General features: G+C 43.5%; 1 protein-coding gene across 1 annotated transcript in view; it reads left to right on the top strand.

Annotated features, from left to right (window-relative positions):
• The first annotated feature begins 4,678 nt into the window (after positions 1-4,678).
• Positions 4,679-21,192, top strand: part of tln1 (talin 1) — a 64,099-nt gene continuing 47,585 nt past the window's right edge. The window contains exon 1 of the mRNA XM_041811457.1: positions 4,679-4,852. The gene's annotated coding sequence lies outside the window, so the exon portion shown is untranslated. The remainder of the gene's footprint in view (positions 4,853-21,192) is intronic.

The raw sequence follows: 21,192 nt of genomic DNA, 5'->3' as shown, positions 1-21,192 counted from the left end.
ATTCCTCTGGTCAAAATGTTTGTTTACAGAATCAACACAACAGCACTGCCTAGTGTCAAAACTAGGAAGTACTACAGTCAAGTACACTCCAAGTTCTCATGGGACAGATTTGATTTGATTTGTGTTTTTTTAGAAATTATTGCAGGTCCATAAAAAATGACCCACAGGCCACAGTTGGCCCCCGGGCCATAGTTTGGACACCACTGTTATAGTTTGTTCTCTTAAAGGGGACGTCACAGCCCCCTGTGGTCTAAGACCTGCTGGAAAGAGTGACCCACTTTTGGGTCCCGACCCCCCAGTTGAGAATCACTGCTGTAAGGATGACATCATCACAAAAGGTGCCCTCTCCTGATTGGCTTTCAAAGTGTGTGAGAGTGAGCCACCCCTAAGAGAAAATTATTCATTCAGTGGACCCCCACCCACATAAAGACTCAGATTTAAAAAAAAAAAAAACCTTAACCATATTTTCAAACATTTATGTCTAATTTTAAATATTTTTAACATTTTTATATCTTTGATATTTTGCTCTACAAATGTTCTTAAACATCCATCTTTACCAGGTAATCAGTAATTTGGTTTCAGTAATGAATTTATTGCCAATACTACCTGATTATTCTGCTCTGATAATCCTTAAAGCAGCGTTACTCAACCAAAGAGCCAAACTGTTGAAAAATACCTTTGAGAGAGCCACAATCTAAGAGGTGGAGAGTGGCAAAAACAGCTTAAAGTAGCAATAAGAATAAGTTAAAGATGGCAAAAAGGGTCAAAAAACAACAATAACAACAACAACAAAAAAGGGTGAAAATGGGGATACAAAGTGAAAAAAGATGGGTGAGAAATGACAAAAAATGAGTATAAGGTGGCAAAAACAAGGCAAAAAAAGCAAAAAAGCAGTCAAGAGTGGAAAAAACGGGCAAAAGGGAGGAAAAAAAGTGGTATTTAATGACAAAAGATAGTTTAAATGGATGTAAAGTGTCAAAAAATGGTATAACGTGCAAAAAAGTTTCCCTTTTCTTTAAGGTTTTCTGGGGTAATAATGTTTAAAATGAAGACGTCAAAGAGCCACTAACAATCACACGCCGAGTATCACTGCCTTAAACTAACTATACGTCTATTCATTTTGCTCCATGCAGAAGTTAGCAAAGCAAACCACCTTTTTTCTGGTTTATGGTTCCACGCCGCCCCTGAAGTTCTGTGGCGCCCCCCAGGGGAGGCCTGCCTCACACTCTGAAAACCACTGATTTGAACACATATCTGGCTGACATCAGTACGCCTGTAAGCTTCCATGGATGGAGAACCCAGGTGAGGGGCGGGGCCTGTTAAAATGACTCCATGGGATGTCACAACACCGATTCTCACCTGTCATAGTCAGTGTTGTAAGACGTAGGCGGAGCCTAAAGGATTGTGTTGGTTAATCCCCCACAGTCACGAAAATCAGAGGTGTAGGGAGCGCAGACGGTCGAGTGGTTTAAGGCACTATCCATGTACGCAGGCGGCCCAGGTTCGAATCCGGCCTGTGGCCCTTTACCGCATGTCTCTCCGCACTCTCTTCCCTGTTTCCAAGTCTATCCACTGTCCTTCCTCTATCAAATAAAGGCCCAAAAATGAATCTTTAAAAAAAAAAAAAATCAGAGGTGTAAAGTAACTAAAAACATTTACTCGATTACTTTGATGAAGTACTGGTTTAGAGTACTTTTACTTTTTAGAGTACATTCATAAATCAGTACTGTAACTTCAGTTTCAGTTTTAACCAGAGTAGATACTCTTATTCTTTTTCCTCCACAGTAGAGAGAATGATTCACCATCACATCATTAACAGTCTCTGGAGGGTTGAAATTTAAGGTTAAACTACTCAGAGTTGATTAACTCTGCTCTGAGTGAATTCCTTAGGGATGGAGTCAGTGGTGATCCACCAGGGTTAGTTCAACTCCTGATAGAGTCAGCTGATCAAAGCTCCGCCCACTGTGATTTCATTCTTGGGCAGAGTGTTTGGTTGTGTTTGGATGTTTCCTGTTAAGCAGCGCCCCCTGCTGGGTTCTGTTGCTCATGTTTCTGTTGGATTGTTGTTTTTGATATGAGACAAATTTGCAGCATAGGTGAAGTTATCCGCTGTGTTAGGTGTCCTGTCTGTGACTGTAGGCGTCCCGTCTGTGACTGTAGGTGTCCTGTCTGTGACTGTAGGTGTTCAGTCTGTGACTGTAGGTGTCCTGTCTGTGACTGTAGGTGTCCCGTCTGTGACTGTAGGTGTTCGGTCTGTGACTGTAGGTGTCCTGTCTGTGACAGCAGGTGTCCCATCTGTGACTGTAGGTGTTCTGTCTGTGCCTGTAGGTGTCCTGTCTGTGACTGTAGGTGTCCTGTCTGTGACTGTAGGAGTTCGGTCTGTGACTGTAGGTGTTCGGTCTGTGACTGTAGGTGTTCGGTCTGTGACTGTAGGTGTTCGGTCTGTGACTGTAGGTGTCCCGTCTGTGACTGTAGGAGTTCGGTCTGTGACTGTAGGTTTCCTGTCTGTGACTGTAGGTGTTTGGTCTGTGACTGTAGGTGTCCCGTCTGTGACTGTAGGAGTTCGGTCTGTGACTGTAGGTGTTCGGTCTGTGACTGTAGGAGTTCGGTCTGTGACTGTAGGTGTCCTGTCTGTGACTGTAGGTGTTCGGTCTGTGACTGCAGGTGTCCTGTCTGTGACTGTAGGTGTCCCGTCTGTGACTGTAGGTGTTCGGTCTGTGACTGTAGGTGTTCGGTCTGTGACTGTAGGAGTTCGGTCTGTGACTGTAGGTGTCCTGTCTGTGACTGTAGGTGTTCGGTCTGTGACTGCAGGTGTCCTGTCTGTGACTGTAGGTGTCCCGTCTGTGACTGTAGGTGTTCGGTCTGTGACTGTAGGTGTCCCGTCTGTGACTGTAGGTGTCCCATCTGTGACTGTAGGAGTTCGGTCTGTGACTGTAGGTGTCCTGTCTGTGACTGTAGGAGTTCGGTCTGTGACTGTAGGTGTCCTGTCTGTGACTGTAGGTGTTCGGTCTGTGACTGCAGGTGTCCTGTCTGTGACTGCAGGTGTCCCGTCTGTGACTGTAGGTGTTTGGTCTGTGACTGTAGGTGTCCTGTCTGTGACTGTAGGTGTCCCATCTGTGACTGTAGGAGTTCGGTCTGTGACTGTAGGTGTCCTGTCTGTGACTGTAGGTGTTTGGTCTGTGACTGTAGGTGTTTGGTCTGTGACTGTAGGTGTTCGGTCTGTGACTATAGGTGTCCTGTCTGTGACTGTGGGTGTCCCGTCTGTGACTGTAGGTGTTTGGTCTGTGACTGTAGGTGTTCGGTCTGTGACTATAGGTGTCCTGTCTGTGACTGTGGGTGTCCCGTCTGTGACTGTAGGTGTCCTGTCTGTGACTGTAGGTGTCCCATCTGTGACTGTAGGAGTTCGGTCTGTGACTGTAGGTGTCCTGTCTGTGACTGTAGGTGTCCCATCTGTGACTGTAGGAGTTCGGTCTGTGACTGTAGGTGTCCTGTCTGTGACTGTAGGTGTTTGGTCTGTGACTGTAGGTGTTTGGTCTGTGACTGTAGGTGTTCGGTCTGTGACTGTAGGTGTCCTGTCTGTGACTGTAGGAGTTCGGTCTGTGACTGTAGGAGTTTGGTCTGTGACTGTAGGTGTCCTGTCTGTGACTGCAGGTGTCCTGTCTGTGACTGTAGGTGTCCCGTCTGTGACTGTAGGTGTTCGGTCTGTGACTATAGGTGTCCTGTCTGTGACTGTGGGTGTCCCGTCTGTGACTGTAGGTGTTCGGTCTGTGACTATAGGTGTCCTGTCTGTGACTGTGGGTGTTGTTTTAGGACTCTTAGTCCGTATTCTTCTTCAGTATCGTAGTTTTACTCTGAGGTCGACTCTCTGCTTTAACTCAGGTTCTCCAGAGTCCTGCAGATCTGTCAGATATTTAACTCTTTAATTGATGCTTCACTTTTTTAGTTTAAATCTAGTTTACCAGGACAGCCTGACTCAGATTAAGAATCTATATACCTATATAGATATCTAAATCTATCTATATCTATATATCTATTTATCTATATCTACAGTACATCTATATCTCTGTAGTGTGGACCCATATAGACCCCCTTTAAATGAGTTTAATCATCACTGTCTGTGTATTCTACTCTTATACAGGTGTGACTCTACCTGAACAGCCCGTTCTCTGGCTGTTCTGACTAACAGGGAAAATCAGATTGTAGTGACCTCCTCAGCAGAGCTCAGAGTAAATTTAGAATAAACTGCTTTACTGTGACTTCAGTAACAGCTGTAGTTTTACTGCAGTGTGAAAGTCTGGTGATTTTTCCTCCTCTGATAAAAATAAGAACACAAACACTCAGAGGGATTTTCTCTGTCCTCTTTAACCTCTTCAATAACACCGAACAGCGGCTGTCTGTCCAGCAGAGGGCGCCACAGTCACATCTTTAAACTTTAAACTAGTTCATTTAAAAGTTTGGCCCTTTGAGTTCTGAAAGTTTATTCTTTATATAATAATCATATTTCCTCCTCTGTCAGAGTTTATCTGCTCAGTAAAGATTCTTTATCATCTTCATCATCATACCAGAGCCCCCCTCCTCTCTCTCTCTCTCTCCTCCATGTTGGATTTCAGCCTGTGCAGTTGTTCGTGGCAGCCCCCCCCACCCCGCAGGGTGGAGTCTCTGACTGAGTCTGCGCAGATCAGGCAGGGAGGGAACGGAGAAAAAGAGCTGAGAGTGGGACTGTCTGTCCGTTAGCTCAGATCGGATTATTCTAACGGAACCAATCAATCAATCAATCATCGATCATCACCTTAAGCCAGAGCCCGGAGAGCACGAGGAGGAGGAGGAGGTGGAGGAGGACGCACGAGCCCAGGTAAGCCCCGGACCAGGACCGAGAAAAGTTTCAGCAACAATGTGTGACGTCACAGCAACTTCCGAAAAGTACGCAGAGAGACGGAGGGCCCGAAGGAGAGAGAGAGGATCAATACTGTCATTAGACTTCAGGTTTAAGCATTTATATCTGTTTATAGGCGTCATGACGTCAGCACGGTGATTGGAGTGGTTATTGAAGAACGTTAATGATCCAATCAGGAGGAGGCCCGCGAGGACAGAAAAAGGAAACTGCTAAAGCCACTTAAAAAAAACTTTAGAGGGTCAGAAACATCCTGAAACTGTGAAAAACGGAACAAACGTTTCCTTTTATTGTTGACCTTAAAATACTTTAACTAGAAATAAGAAACCGAATCAGACCTGCTCACCTGGAGTTAAATAAACGGAGTTAATCTGCGTTAATCAGGTCAGACAGAGACTCTGATAGTTTAACTGAACACCAGTGCTGTATAAATGTGAAAGCACAGAGGGACGCCGTCATTATACCATTTTATCTAGAATAACTCACATTAAAGTGAAAGCCTCCATCTACAGGCCGTGTCACCATCAGGTAAAGGTGTGCAGACTCCTGGAGCGTCAGCATAGAGTCATCACAGGTGAGGATTAAATATGAGGGAGAGGTTCCACTGATTAACAGATCTAATGGTCATATTTGTTCTGTTTTAGTGTCATGACTGGTCCTCCGTGGATGTCAGACTGTAGTTCTCTCTATCAGACTGACCTCTGTCATTCAGGTTTGTCTTTTAGTTTTTCAGGAATTTTAATGAAAGAGAAATTCTTATTTTCCTTCAGCAGCTACGAGCTCAGAGCCAGGACGGTTTAAAGACTCCATCTTTGTTAAACATCCAGAAGTTCGGTTATTTTAGACACAAATAAAGAAACCTGGCCCTCTTTTTCAAAAGAGGGCCAGGTTTCAGAACCAGAAGGCCTTGGTCCCCTCTCTGAGATTCTCCTGTCATTAATGAGGGAGCTAAGAACTGGTACCTGTGACCCCACATACAGGACGGAGACTTTAAAGACCCCTCTCCTCTAGTCTGCCTGAGCTGGGGTGAAGGGCCACGTATCTCTCTTTGCCTGGGGTCTCCAAATTAGTACCCTGCCCTCCAAGCCTCTCCAGACCTCAAAGACCGGTCTGAGCTCCGGGAGAGTCAACGTCAGGTCATGCCCACAGAGCTGTGAGAGCCAGAATCAAGACACGACCTGTCACTGTGACGTGGATTATAACAGGTCCTGACTCCACCAAAAACTCTACAAGTCACAGCGGTGTGGTGGACTATAACAGGTCCTGACTCCACCAAAAACTCTACGAGTCACAGCGGTGTGGTGGACTGTAACAGGTCCTGACTCCACCAAAAACTCTACGAGTCACAGCAGTGTGGTGGACTATAACAGGTCCCGACTCCACCAAAAACTCTACGAGTCACAGCGGTGTGGTGGACTATAACAGGTCCCGACTCCACCAAAAACTCTACGAGTCACTGTGGTGTGGTGGACTATAACAGGTCCGGACTCCACCAAAAACTCTACGAGTCACAGCGGTGTGGTGGACTATAACAGGTCCGGACTCCACCAAAAACTCTACGAGTCACAGTGGTGTGGTGGACTATAACAGGTCCTGACTCCACCAAAACCCCTACGAGTCACAGCGGTGTGGTGGACTATCACAGGTCCCGACTCCACCAAAAACTCTACGAGTCACAGCGGTGTGGTGGACTATAACAGGTCCCGACTCCACCAAAAACTCTACGAGTCACAGTGGTGTGGTGGACTATAACAGGTCTTGACTCCACCAAAAACTCTACGAGTCACAGCGGTGTGGTGGACTATAACAGGTCTTGACTCCACCAAAAACTCTACGAGTCACAGTGGTGTGGTGGACTATAACAGGTCTTGACTCCACCAAAAACTCTACGAGTCACAGCGGTGTGGTGGACTATAACAGGCCCTGAGTCATGTGTTGTTGTGAAACAGTCACAGTTCTGTTTTACAGTCTTCTCAGAATAACCCTCAGAGCAGCATATCCTGTTCACCCCCCTTCATCCCTCACACTTAGACTGTTCAGGCAAAGGATGCCGGTCACCAGGGGCCCTGAGGTTTAGGGGCCCTCTAGATATAACTGTTAAAAGTGTGCATCAATGTCTAGAATGACTTCTTTTGACTCAGATGTGTATTCTAAATGTAAGTAAGGGGCCAGACTAAATACTACAGCATTACAATAGCTTTAGATCAGTTAGAACGTTCCTGTGGAACCCTGGCCCCAACATGAAGGTCCAGGCCCCCTCAAAAAGCCCCCAGTGTCTTCTTATCAGTTTAATGATTGTAGGTGGATCCCTATAGATGACTGGAACAGTGATCAGGTGGATTAATGTGGTAAAATAAATCTAAATGTCTGTCAGTAGTCGTTCTGTAGTTCTCTGACTTGCTGTGACTGATTTTAGATAAACAGAGAAGGGCCCCATATTTGTCTTAGCCTGGGGCCTCTAAATCTCTAAAAGCAGCCCTGTGACTGTTGGTAGGCATGTCCTGCTGTAGAAATAATGCAGGTCGGTGGGCGTGTCCTGCTGTAGAAAACATGAGTGGTGGTGGGCGTGTCCTGTGCGGCAGAAAACATGACCTGTGGCTGTGAATTCTTGCAGCTCCGTGTTGAGGTGTGTAACACGCTGCAGGAATGTGACACTCAGACTCTCCTGTTCTCTAACCAGGATTAGATCCTGAGGAACAGTAGGACTAAAACTATTATAAAGTCAGAACTTTGTTTATATAGCACTTATAGTAAACTCTAAACCAGAGTCAGTGCTGATGAAACCATGGTGAACTCTGACTGTTGTTTGTGTTAATGTCAAATGATTACAACACTCAGAGGGTGGAGCTGGTGAAGACAGAGGGTTTCCCACTGCTCACACCCTCTGATCTGAACATTGACAGGGTTTTTGGTGATTTGATACAGAAACGTCTGTGTCTATTGTCTGTCTCTGCTGTCTATGTCTTTATACTGCTGTGGTCCAGTATGGAATGGTCCAGTCTAAAATGATCCAGTATGGAATGGTCCAGTCTAAAATGATCCAGTATGGAATGGTCCAGTATGGAATGGTTCAGTATGGAATGGTCCAGTCTAAAACGATCCAGTATGGAATGGTTAAGTCTAGAATAATCCAGTATAGAATGGTCCAGTCTAGAATGATCAAGTATGGAATGGTTCAGTCTAGAATGGTCCAGTATGGAATGGGCCAGTGGAGAATAATACAGTATGGAATGGTCCAGTATGGAATGGTTCAGTATGGAATGGTCCAGTCTGAATTGGTCCAGTCTAAAATGGTCCAGTATGGAATGGGCTACTCCAGTATGGAATTGTCCAGTTTAGAATGATCCAATATAGAATGGTTTAGTCTAATATGGTCCAGTTTAGAATGATCCAGTATAGAATTGTTTAGTCTAAAATTGTCCAGTATGGAATGGGCTACTCCAGTATGGAATTGTCCAGTTTAGAATGATCCAGTATAGAATGGTTTAGTCTAATATGGTCCAGTTTAGAATGATCCAGTATAGAATGGTCCAGTCTAATATGGTCCAGTATGGAATGGTCCAATATGGAATGCCTCAGTATGGAATGGTCCAGTCAAAAAATGGTCCTACATGGAATGGTCCAGTCTAGAATGATTCAGTATAGAATGGTCCAGTCTAAAATGATCCAGTATGGAATGGTCCAGTGGAGAATAATACAGTATGGAATGGTCCAGTATGGAATGATCCAGTCTGAATTGGTCCAGTCTAAAATGGTCCAGTATGGAATGGGCTACTCCAGTATGGAATGGTCCAGTCTAAAATGATCCAGTATGGAATGGTCCAGTATGGAATGGTCCAGTCTGAATTGGTCCAGTCTAAAATGGTCCAGTATGGAATGGGCTACTCCAGTATGGAATGGTCCAGTCTAAAATGATCCAGTATGGAATGGTCCAGTATGGAATGGTCCAGTATGGAATGATCCAGTATGGAATGGTCCAGTCTAAAATGATCCAGTATGGAATGGTCCAGTATGGAATGGTTCAGTATGGAATGGTCCAGTCTAAAACGATCCAGTATGGAATGGTTAAGTCTAGAATAATCCAGTATAGAATGGTCCAGTCTAGAATGATCAAGTATGGAATGGTTCAGTCTAGAATGGTCCAGTATGGTATGGTATGATCCAGTTTGGAATGGTCCGGTTTTGAATGTTCCAGTATGGAATGGTCCAGTATGGAATGGTTCAGTATGGAACAGTCTGAATTGGTCCAGTCTAAAATGGTCCAGTATGGAATGGGCTACTCCAGTATGGAATTGTCCAGTTTAGAATGATCCAGTATAGAATGGTTTAGTCTAATATGGTCCAGTTTAGAATGATCCAGTATAGAATTGTTTAGTCTAAAATGGTCCAGTATGGAATGGTCCAGTTTAGAATGATCCAGTATAGAATGGTCCAGTCTAATATGGTCCAGTATGGAATGGTCCAATATGGAATGCCTCAGTATGGAATGGTCCAGTCAAAAAATGGTCCTACATGGAATGGTCCAGTATGGAATGGTCCAGTCTAGAATGATTCAGTATAGAATGGTCCAGTCTAAAATGATCCAGTATAGAATGGTCCAGTCTAATATGGTCCAGTATGGAATGGTCCAATATGGAATGCCTCAGTATGGAATGGTCCAGTGGAGAATAATACAGTATGGAATGGTCCAGTATGGAATGATCCAGTCTAGAATGATTCAGTATAGAATGGTCCAGTCTAAAATGATCCAGTATAGAATGGTCCAGTCTAATATGGTCCAGTATGGAATGGTCCAATATGGAATGCCTCAGTATGGAATGGTCCAGTCAAAAAATGGTCCTACATGGAATGGTCCAGTATGGAATGGTCCAGTCTAGAATGATTCAGTATAGAATGGTCCAGTCTAAAATGATCCAGTATGGAATGGTCCAGTGGAGAATAATACAGTATGGAATGGTCCAGTCTAGAATAATCCAGTATAGAATGGTCCAGTCTAGAATGATCAAGTATGGAATGGTTCAGTCTAGAATGGTCCAGTATGGTATGGTATGATCCAGTTTGGAATGGTCCGGTTTAGAATGATCCAGTATGGAATGGTCCAGTATGGAATGGTTCAGTATGGAATGGTCCAGTCTGAATTGGTCCAGTCTAAAATGGTCCAGTATGGAATGGGCTACTCCAGTATGGAATTGTCCAGTTTAGAATGATCCAATATAGAATGGTTTAGTCTAATATGGTCCAGTTTAGAATGATCCAGTATAGAATTGTTTAGTCTAAAATTGTCCAGTATGGAATGGGCTACTCCAGTATGGAATTGTCCAGTTTAGAATGATCCAGTATAGAATGGTTTAGTCTAATATGGTCCAGTCTAGAATGATCCAGTATAGAATGGTCCAGTCTAATATGGTCCAGTATGGAATGGTCCAATATGGAATGCCTCAGTATGGAATGGTCCAGTCAAAAAATGGTCCTACATGGAATGGTCCAGTCTAGAATGATTCAGTATAGAATGGTCCAGTCTAAAATGATCCAGTATGGAATGGTCCAGTGGAGAATAATACAGTATGGAATGGTCCAGTATGGAATGATCCAGTCTGAATTGGTCCAGTCTAAAATGGTCCAGTATGGAATGGGCTACTCCAGTATGGAATGGTCCAGTCTAAAATGATCCAGTATGGAATGGTCCAGTATGGAATGGTCCAGTCTGAATTGGTCCAGTCTAAAATGGTCCAGTATGGAATGGGCTACTCCAGTATGGAATGGTCCAGTCTAAAATGACCCAGTATGGAATGGTCCAGTATGGAATGGTCCAGTATGGAATGATCCAGTATGGAATGGTCCAGTCTAAAATGATCCAGTATGGAATGGTCCAGTATGGAATGGTTCAGTATGGAATGGTCCAGTCTAAAACGATCCAGTATGGAATGGTTAAGTCTAGAATAATCCAGTATAGAATGGTCCAGTCTAGAATGATCAAGTATGGAATGGTTCAGTCTAGAATGGTCCAGTATGGTATGGTATGATCCAGTTTGGAATGGTCCGGTTTAGAATGATCCAGTATGGAATGGTCCAGTATGGAATGGTTCAGTATGGAATGGTCCAGTCTGAATTGGTCCAGTCTAAAATGGTCCAGTATGGAATGGGCTACTCCAGTATGGAATTGTCCAGTTTAGAATGATCCAGTATAGAATGGTTTAGTCTAATATGGTCCAGTTTAGAATGATCCAGTATAGAATTGTTTAGTCTAAAATGGTCCAGTATGGAATGGTCCAGTTTAGAATGATCCAGTATAGAATGGTCCAGTCTAATATGGTCCAGTATGGAATGGTCCAATATGGAATGCCTCAGTATGGAATGGTCCAGTCAAAAAATGGTCCTACATGGAATGGTCCAGTATGGAATGGTCCAGTCTAGAATGATTCAGTATAGAATGGTCCAGTCTAAAATGATCCAGTATGGAATGGTCCAGTGGAGAATAATACAGTATGGAATGGTCCAGTATGGAATGATCCAGTCTAGAATGATTCAGTATAGAATGGTCCAGTCTAAAATGATCCAGTATGGAATGGTCCAGTGGAGAATAATACAGTATGGAATGGTCCAGTATGGAATGATCCAGTCTAGAATGATTCAGTATAGAATGGTCCAGTCTAAAATGATCCAGTATGGAATGGTCCAGTGGAGAATAATACAGTATGGAATGGTCCAGTATGGAATGATCCAGTCTAGAATGATTCAGTATAGAATGGTCCAGTCTAAAATGATCCAGTATAGAATGGTCCAGTCTAATATGGTCCAGTATGGAATGGTCCAATATGGAATGCCTCAGTATGGAATGGTCCAGTCAAAAAATGGTCCTACATGGAATGGTCCAGTATGGAATGGTCCAGTCTAGAATGATTCAGTATAGAATGGTCCAGTCTAAAATGATCCAGTATGGAATGGTCCAGTGGAGAATAATACAGTATGGAATGGTCCAGTATGGAATGATCCAGTCTAGAATGATTCAGTATAGAATGGTCCAGTCTAAAATGATCCAGTATAGAATGGTCCAGTCTAATATGGTCCAGTATGGAATGGTCCAATATGGAATGCCTCAGTATGGAATGGTCCAGTCAAAAAATGGTCCTACATGGAATGGTCCAGTATGGAATGGTCCAGTCTAGAATGATTCAGTATAGAATGGTCCAGTCTAAAATGATCCAGTATGGAATGGTCCAGTGGAGAATAATACAGTATGGAATGGTCCAGTATGGAATGATCCAGTCTAGAATGATCCAGTTTGAAATGGTCTAGTATGGAATGGTTTGGTCCAGTATGGAATGGTTTATTATGGAATATTCCAGTCTAGAATTTTCCAGTATGGACTGCTTTAGTCTGGTTCAGTCCAAGACACCCAGTCCTTCCTCATCTTTGTGTGTTAGACTTAGAATTCAGACTTCTCCTTTAGGTCTTCGTTGCACAAAAACATTGTCAACCTAAACTGCCCTCAGTGTTCGGATCCACATTTCTCCTTCAGCCGTCTGATGACACAGGTGGAGGTTTAAATTTAGATCATGCTAATTCTATTGATCAGTAGAATCATTTCAAACATCTGGTATTGATTAGTTCTGAACATTCTGATGACCTTCACTGTCGCTTTGCTGAATCATCAGGTTTTAACTCCTGTCAGTTTAACCCAGTAGATGTTCAACAATGGCACAGTTAATGGATAAAGACTCTATTAATGTCCAGATCATTGCCCTTTAATCCTCTGAGTCTCTCTGACATGTAGCTGACCTCCAGTTATGACTCAAGTTTACCCACAATGCATTGTGCTCTGTCTTCACTTCCCCTCTGTGGTGAAACCCTCACTGTCAGAGGGACTTTGACTCTGAACCATCAGTTGTTTATGAGAATTAGGCTGGAGTAGACGAGGCTTCTCTAGCATGACCATCAGAGGGATGGAGGTTCAGATTTTATTGATCCTTAAATCACAGATGTGTTTCAGAAAGTTCACTGCTTCTTCTTCAGATGGTCTCAGACTTTTGTCTCCTGGCCGTGTTAACTCTGTGGGCGAGGCTCTCAATGATCCTGTTGGTTAATTCTGCCAGAGCTCAGAGCCGTGCCAGGACCTGCTCAGACCTCAGGATCAACAAAGAGAGACGCAAGAGCATTTAAACCATTAATAACCAAAGTCCCTCCGTCAATTCAGCCCAACTCAGTCAGCTTTACTGGCATGGAAACATTAGCATTACTAAAGCAGCCAACAATCAATTCAAAATGGTATAAAAAATAACCAGAGGAAATACAAACATCAGTTTTTATAGATGATTTCATTCAAACCTGGTCTTGTATGAAACAGTCATTCCCCCAACCCTAATAACTGGCTGTTCCATCCTTGGCAGCAACAACTGAAGCAAGTGTTTGTGCTAACTGTCAGTGAGTCTTTACATCCTGTTGAAGAATGTTGTCCCACTCTTCTCTGCAGAATAGTTTTAGGTGGCTTTCACACTAGGGGCCCGGTCCCGGATCCAAGTGCACTTGAGCCCAAAGTCCAGTTCGTTTTGGTAAGTGTGGATGCAAACAAACCGCACCCGGGCACCGGGCTCGGGCCCACTTGGGGAGGTGGTCTCGGGCACGATTCAAGTGGACTCTGGCACGGTTCGGATGAGATGTGAATACAACCGCACTCAGATACGGGACAGAGCGTCGTATGAGCTTTATGACGTTATCATAAAAACTAAACTTTCCACAGCGTGGCAGTTTGTTCACATTTTTCCTCAATAAAGGGCAGAAATCAGAAATCATCAGAATCCAGCCAATAAACGGTCTGTTGTGACTCACCTTACGGATGAACACAAGTTGGAGTCAGTGAGAGGAGGTGCAAATGCAATAAAAGTCTCCTGTCACCTCAAAACCACTGTATCTGCGCAGCGCAAGCCCATTTCATCCTCTGAGCTTTAGTAGATGTGCAGATATGAAGAGGGAAGTTGCTGGCAACTTTGAAGTGATCATCATCATCCATGGCTGCAGGATGGACTTTTTGCCGGGTCAAAAAAAAAAAGATCTTTGCTCAGGTCATGAACCCAGTGGTGCCATAGTAGTTTCTTCTTCTTTCTCCTCCTCTGCGGGGTTGTAAACCAGCTATGTGCATACCGCCACCTGCTGTTTCAGACCAAGTAAATACGCAAGTGCGCCCTGGCACAGTTCGATCTTACTAGTGTGATCGCAAGCCAGGGGGGGAAGGGGGAGGGGAAGGAATTGTGCCACGGCGCAGTTTGAAACAACTGGGCCTAATGTGAAAGCACCCTCAACTTAGCTGTTTGTAAGCTTTGATGACATCATCTTTATAAAACCTGTTAAAGGTTCGAAGGATGACATCAAAAAGGCTGAGGAAGGAATGTTGGTGAAGCATGAGTTGCTGGGGGAGGAACCCTTGCTCCTCACCAGTTCATCCCACTTTCCCAAAAGTTGCCAACTATGGCCTACTATTGGGCAATACTGGAGGACATAGGACCTGTACTCACAGCTTCACAAATATTCCATCCTTGCATTTTAAGATGCTGTCATATAAGCTAATGAAACATTTGGTCCATACCTTTAAGGGTCTTTAGATGTTGTTCTGGATTCTTCTGGGACCTCCTGGATGAGTCGTCCATGCGCTTTTGGAGTCATGTTGGTAGGCCGGCCACTCCTGAGAAAGTTCACCACTGTTCACAGTTTTCTCCATTTGTGGATAATGGCTCTCAGTGTGGTTGTCGTCTTTGTAACCCTTTCAGACTGATAGATGTCAGTGACTTTGTTTCTCATCCGTTCTTGAATTTCTTTAGATGGTTCCATGATGTGTTGGAGATCTTTTAGTCTACCTTACTGTCAGACAGGTTTTATTTAAGGGATTTATTCATTCTACAGGTTTGGCAGAGATCAGGTCTGGGTGTGGATAGTCAAACTGAACTCAGCTTCACTAAAAATGTGGCGAATAACAGTTTATTCAGGATTTAACTAGGGGGGACAATAACTTTTTCACATAAGGCTAGATAGAATTAAATGTTTTTTTTCCCTTAATAAATAAAATCATCATTTAAAAATGAACTTTTGTATTTACTCAGGTTATCTTTGTCTAATTATATGTGCATGTGTGTGTGTGTTTCTGTGAATACAGTGCATGTATTTAAAGTAGGTGCAGTCAGTCCTGTTTGTGGTGTTTGAGCTCTTTTTTGGTCACAACAGCTCATGAATGTGCTGCAGCATTTGTACACTCTTTCACTTCATCTAGCAGATATGCTCTCTCTCTCTCTCTCTCTCTCTCACTCACTCTCCCTCTCTCTCCCTCTCTTCATACCACTCGTGTGTTTTCTGTGTTTTCCTTTGTCCTTATTTGGTCAGAACATCACGTCTGATCCTCCTCCTCCTCCACTCGGTGATCGTTTGTTTTAGACTCCAGCCAGTTTCTCGAGTCAGTGCGAGCAGCTGCAGGGTTCACTTTGCCCTGTGCGTCGCCTGCAGGAGGATCAGTTTGAGGCAGAAGTTATTGAAGCATTGTTTCAGTGTTGGAGCTGATGCTGTTTAGCTGGTTGTTTCTGAATCTCTCATGAATATTCAGAGCGTCTCTGTGCTCATGTTTGAGGTCTGTTCTCACGCTCTGGTTGGGTGTTTGCAGCAGACTCGTTTCCTTTAACCAGATGTGTGAAAATCAAACACGAGGTTTTCCTCCTCACCGCTCAGCGCACAGTAACACGTCTCTGCATTCATCTACAGAATAATAGGAGAAGGCTCCGATAAGGACATGATGGCCATTCTGGCCCTCTGATGCTGGAGTCAAAGAAACATCAGGCTGTTACTGATGGTGTCAGAAATGACTCAGAGTCGGGTTCAAGGAACTTTTCTTGGACAGTTTGATTAGCAGCTTAACCACTGCCTTATAAGGGACACCTGTGATTGTTAGCTCTGCCACAGCAGTGAGGGTCTGATGAGGGAGGGTAGTATGAATGAAGGAATGTGGATTCTGGTGCATTTCCACCAAACTGTCTGGTTTGGTTCAGTCTGGTTTGGTTTAGTCTAATTTGGTTCAGTCAGGTTTGGTTCAGTTTGGTCGGGATCAGTTTGGCCTGGTTCGGTCTGGTCTGGTTCAGTTTGGTCTGGATGAGTCTGGTTTGGTTCAGTCTGGTTTGGTTTTGTCTAGTTTGGTTCAGTCTGGTTTGGTTTAGTCTGGTTTGGTTCAGTCTGGTTTGGTTCAGTCTAATTTGGTTCAGTCTGGTTTGGTTCAGTCTGGTTTGGTTTTGTCTAGTTTGGTTCAGTCTGGTTTGGTTCAATCTAATTTGGTTCAGTCTGGTTTGGTTCAGTCAGGTTTGGTTCAGTTTGGTCGGGATCAGTTTGGCCTAGTTCGGTGTGGTCTGGTTCAGTTTGGTCTGGATCAGTCTGGCCTGGTTCGGTTTGGTTGAGTTAACTTTGGTCTGGTTCAATCTGGTCTGTTTCAGTCTGGTCTGGTTCAGTGTGGTTTGGTTCATTCTGTATTGGTTCAGTCTGGTCTGGTTCAGTCTGGTTTGGTTCAGTCTGGTTTGGTTTTGTCTAGTTTGGTTCTGTCTAGTTTGGTTCAGTCTGGTTTGGTTTGTCAGGTTTGGTTCAGTCTGGTTTGGTTCAGTCTGGTTTGGTTCAGTTTGGTTTGGTTCCGTCTGGTTTGCTTCCATCTGGTTTGGTTCAGTCTAATTAATTTCAGTCTGGTTTTGATCAGTCTGGTTTGGTTAGTCAGGTTTGGTTCGGTCTGGTTTGGTTTCGTCTAGTTTGGTTCAGTCTGGTTTGGTTCAGTCTGGTTTGGTTTTGTCTAGTGTGGTTCAGTCTGGTCTGGTTCAATCTGTTTTGGTTCAGTCTTGTTTGGTTCAGTCTGGTTTGGTTCAGTCTAGTTTGGTTAAGTCTGGTTTGGTTTTGTCTGGTTTGGTTCTGTCTGGTTTGGTTCACTCTGGTTTGGTTAGTCTGGTTTGGTTCAGTCTGGTTTGGTTCAATCTGGTCTGGTTCAGTCTTGTTTGGTTTTGTCTGGTTTGGTTAGTCTGGTTTGGTTCAGTCTGGTTTGGTTCAGTCTGGATTGGATCAGTCTGGTTTGGTTAGTCAGGTTCTGCTCCAGGTCTCATCCAGTCTTGGTTGATACCTGTTGGTGTGAATCCTTTAATGACAGTCTTTAGTGGACGTATGAACTAGTGTAGATTTAATGTGACAGTAGCCTGTAGATTTAAAGTGACGGTAGCCTGTAGATTTAAAGTGACAGTGGCATGTAGATTTAAAGTGACAGTAGCATGTAGATTTAAAGTGACAGTAGCATGTAGATTTAAAGTGACAGTGGCATGTAGATTTAAAGTGACAGTAGCGTGTAGATTTAAGGTGACGGTAGCGTGTAGATTTAAAGTGATAGTAGCATGTAGATTTAAAGTGACAGTAGCATGTAGATTTAAAGTGACAGTGGCATGTAGATTTAAAGTGACAGTAGCATGTAGATTTAAAGTGACAGTAGCGTGTAGATTTAAAGTGACAGTAGTGTGTAGATTTTAAGTGACGGTAGTGTGTAGATTTAAAGTGACGGTAGCGTGTTGATGAGCCCATTTACATGTATGATTGGTTGAACCTGGACAGTCCTGGGGGGGTCAGAGGCCATATTTCCCCTAGCTGTTGTCACATCCTGAGGTTGTAATGAACATGCAGCCTGTTCAACATGAATTCTTTAAATATTTAAACGTTATCAAACCTCCATGTTCAGACTGATTAGACCGTCTGAGTCACACACAGACTCTTAGATAAAAAAAAAAACAGACCCAGGACCCAGACTGGTCTCACCTCTTCAGTCTTATTTTAGGGAGTGAGGGGGGGTCGGGTTTAGGGTTAGGGGGTAATGTGGTCTGATCTGTCGTCATACAGTCTCACATACAGCCGCCAACCTGTCTGTGTTTACTACGAGCCGACAGAAGGTATGAATGAAGGATCTAAATAAAGGATCCGCATAAAAATTTTGGACATGTGGATCAGAGGGGAGGACTTGGTCTGCTGTAAGGGGTCCATGGAGGTTAGACAGGTATGACAGAGGCACTTCCACCAAACAGTCTGTGGTAGACCGGGACAGTTTGATACCCTAAACCCTGACCAGGTTTGTTTTTCTACAGCTGACCACAGTGAGTCCAGACCCAGACTTTAGGGTTGGATAGGACTGCTCAGTACCCCAACAGAGGTGGTCAAAAACCAGACTGGCACAGATCGGTTTGTCGGTACCGTCCCAACTTTCATCAGTGAACATAACTGAGTACTGCACCTGACCAAACCAAACAGGCTGTAACCATACTGAAACCATCATGACCTTTGACCTAAATCTAACAGGCCATTGTGGCGTCAGGGTGGAGGTTTGAAGAATGACCCGGAACGACCACCTGAACCAGACTGCCTCCTCCATCCTCTGGAACGCCGGCGTGGAGCCTGAAAAATGAGCATTAACAGAGGATGTCTGTGCCCTGGGTTTGGCCTGACAGGCTTCAAAGAGCTGAGAGGAAGCTGTAAATGACTCCCAGCAGAGATAAAGATGGCGTTATTCTCGGGGACAGAAACAGGAAGTGAGCGGGCAGCTAGTAACAGAAAAAACACATTTCCTCTAAAAGTGTCCAAACTCATTAGATTAAAATATTTAGAACGTCTGAGGAGAATAATCAGTTTAATTCAAAATAATCTGTAAATAACCCTGAATTTTTAACAGTAAATAATCCATTAGATTAAAGAGTCAAACACGCTCTGTCTGCTGGATTTAACCCTGAATGTTTTACAGTAAATAATCCATCAGATTAAAGAGTCAAACACACTCTGACTGCTGGATTTAACCCTGAATGTTTTACAGTAAATAATCCATTAGATCAAAGAGTCAAACACGCTCTGACTGCTGGATTTAACCCTGAATGTTTTACAGTAAATAATCCATCAGATTAAAGAGTCAAACACGCTCTGACTGCTGGATTTAACCCTGAATGTTTTACAGTAAATAATCCATCAGATTATAGAGTCAAACACACTCTGACTGATGGATTTAACCCTGAATGTTTTACAGTAAAAAAATCCATCAGATTATAGTGTCAAACACACTCTGACTGCTGGATTTAACCCTGAATGTTTTACAGTAAATAATCCATTAGATCAAAGAGTCAAACACGCTCTGACTGCTGGATTTAACTCTGAATGTTTCACAGTAAATAATCCATCAGATTAAAGAGTCAAACACGCTCTGACTGCTGGATTTAACCCTGAATGTTTTACAGTAAATAATCCATCAGATTATAGAGTCAAACACGCTCTGACTGCTGGTTTTAACCCTGAATGTTTTACAGTAAATAATCCATCAGATTATAGAGTCAAACATGCTCTGACTGCTGGATTCAACCCTGAATGTTTTACAGTAAATAATCCATCAGATTATAGAGTCAAACACGCTCTGACTGCTGGATTTAACCCTGAATGTTTTACAGTAAAATATCCATCAGATTATAGAGTCAAACACACTCTGACTGCTGGATTTAACCCTGAATGTTTTACAGTAAATAATCCATCAGATTATAGAGTCAAACACGCTCTGACTGCTGGATTCAACCCTGAATGTTTTACAGTAAAAAAATCCATCAGATTATAGAGTCAAACACACTCTGACTGCTGGATTTAACCCTGAATGTTTTACAGTAAATAATCCATCAGATTATAGAGTCAAACACACTCTGACTGCTGGATTTAACCCTGAATGTTTTACAGTAAATAATCCATCAGATTATAGAGTCAAACACACTCTGACTGCTGGTTTTAACCCTGAATGTTTTACAGTAAAATATCCATCAGATTATAGAGTCAAACACGCTCTGACTGCTGGATTTAACCCTGAATGTTTTACAGTAAATAATCCATCAGATTAAAGAGTCAAACATGCTCTGACTGCTGGTTTTAACCCTGAAAGTTTTACAGTAAACAGGCTGGTTGAAGTTTACGGAGGTTTATGATGAGGCGAGATAAACGCCGTCCTCACATTCCTTCTTCTCCTCTGGGATCACTGACACTCCGACCAGACTGCTTCTGCAAAACCACATAAACAACAGCACAATAATACACACTACACACACAACAATACACACTACACACACAATAATACACACTACACACACACCCATACACCCCACACACACAATAATACACACTACACACACAATAATACACACTACACACACAACAATACACACTACACACACAATAATACACACTACACACACAACAATACACACTACACACACAATAATACACACTACACACACAATAATACACACTACACACACACACCTATACACACTACACACACACACCATACACACTACACACACAATAATACACACTACACACACAATAATACACACTACACACACAATAATACACACTACACACACAATAATACACACTACACACACAATAATACACACTACACACACAACAATACACACTACACACACACACCCATACACACTACACACACAATAATACACACTACACACCCAACAATACACACTACACACACAATAATACACACTACACACACAATAATACACACTACACACACAACAATACACACTACACACACAACAATACACACTTCTGGGCTTCTGCAGCTCTCATGGACTGGCCTCATCCTAGTCTCAGGGTTCTCAACAGTAGGGTGGGGACCCAGCAGTGGGTCGTTAATGAGGCCTGAGCGGACATGCATTCATGTGGCTTTAGCAGCTTTACTGTGATATCCGCTGCTGTTGTCAGGACTCTCTGAAACATGTCTGATGCCTCTGATTCTGGATCAGGACTCTGGAGGGAGCTGTCCAATAATCAGACTGAGAATACGAATCGGTGCAGGAAGACTTGAAACACCAAAGAGCACCTGAAGAGGTGTCATGTCTACCTTTGAGGCCTGAGCGTTTACTTCACCGTAAACTAAACTCCAGTTTCATCCGTCAGCTGTTCATTCATATTTATCTGAAGATGAGGCTCTGAACCGTCAGCAGCTCTCAGATACAGCAGCCTGATTCTCTCTCAGACCACGGCTCCTCCTCCACACATCCAACAGCTTTCTAAAAGTCACACCTGCACAGGTAGTCTGCACCAGTCAGGAACTCTGAAGTCCTCTGAAGACTTAGGACGACCCCCTTTACTTCACTCAACAGGGAGTTTTACCACAGGTGAAGGATTTACCTGGAGCAATGTCACTATCCTCAGGCCTGCAGACCTCCTAGTGTGGCCTCCTTAGAGGCAGCATGACACACTTCAGGTCATGTGAC

The sequence above is a fragment of the Cheilinus undulatus genome, linkage group 17 (genome assembly GCF_018320785.1).
Source record: "Cheilinus undulatus linkage group 17, ASM1832078v1, whole genome shotgun sequence".
NCBI lineage: Eukaryota > Metazoa > Chordata > Actinopteri > Labriformes > Labridae > Cheilinus > Cheilinus undulatus.
The sequence above is the reverse complement of the archived record's forward strand: the minus strand, read 5'-3'. Positions and strand labels throughout refer to the sequence as shown.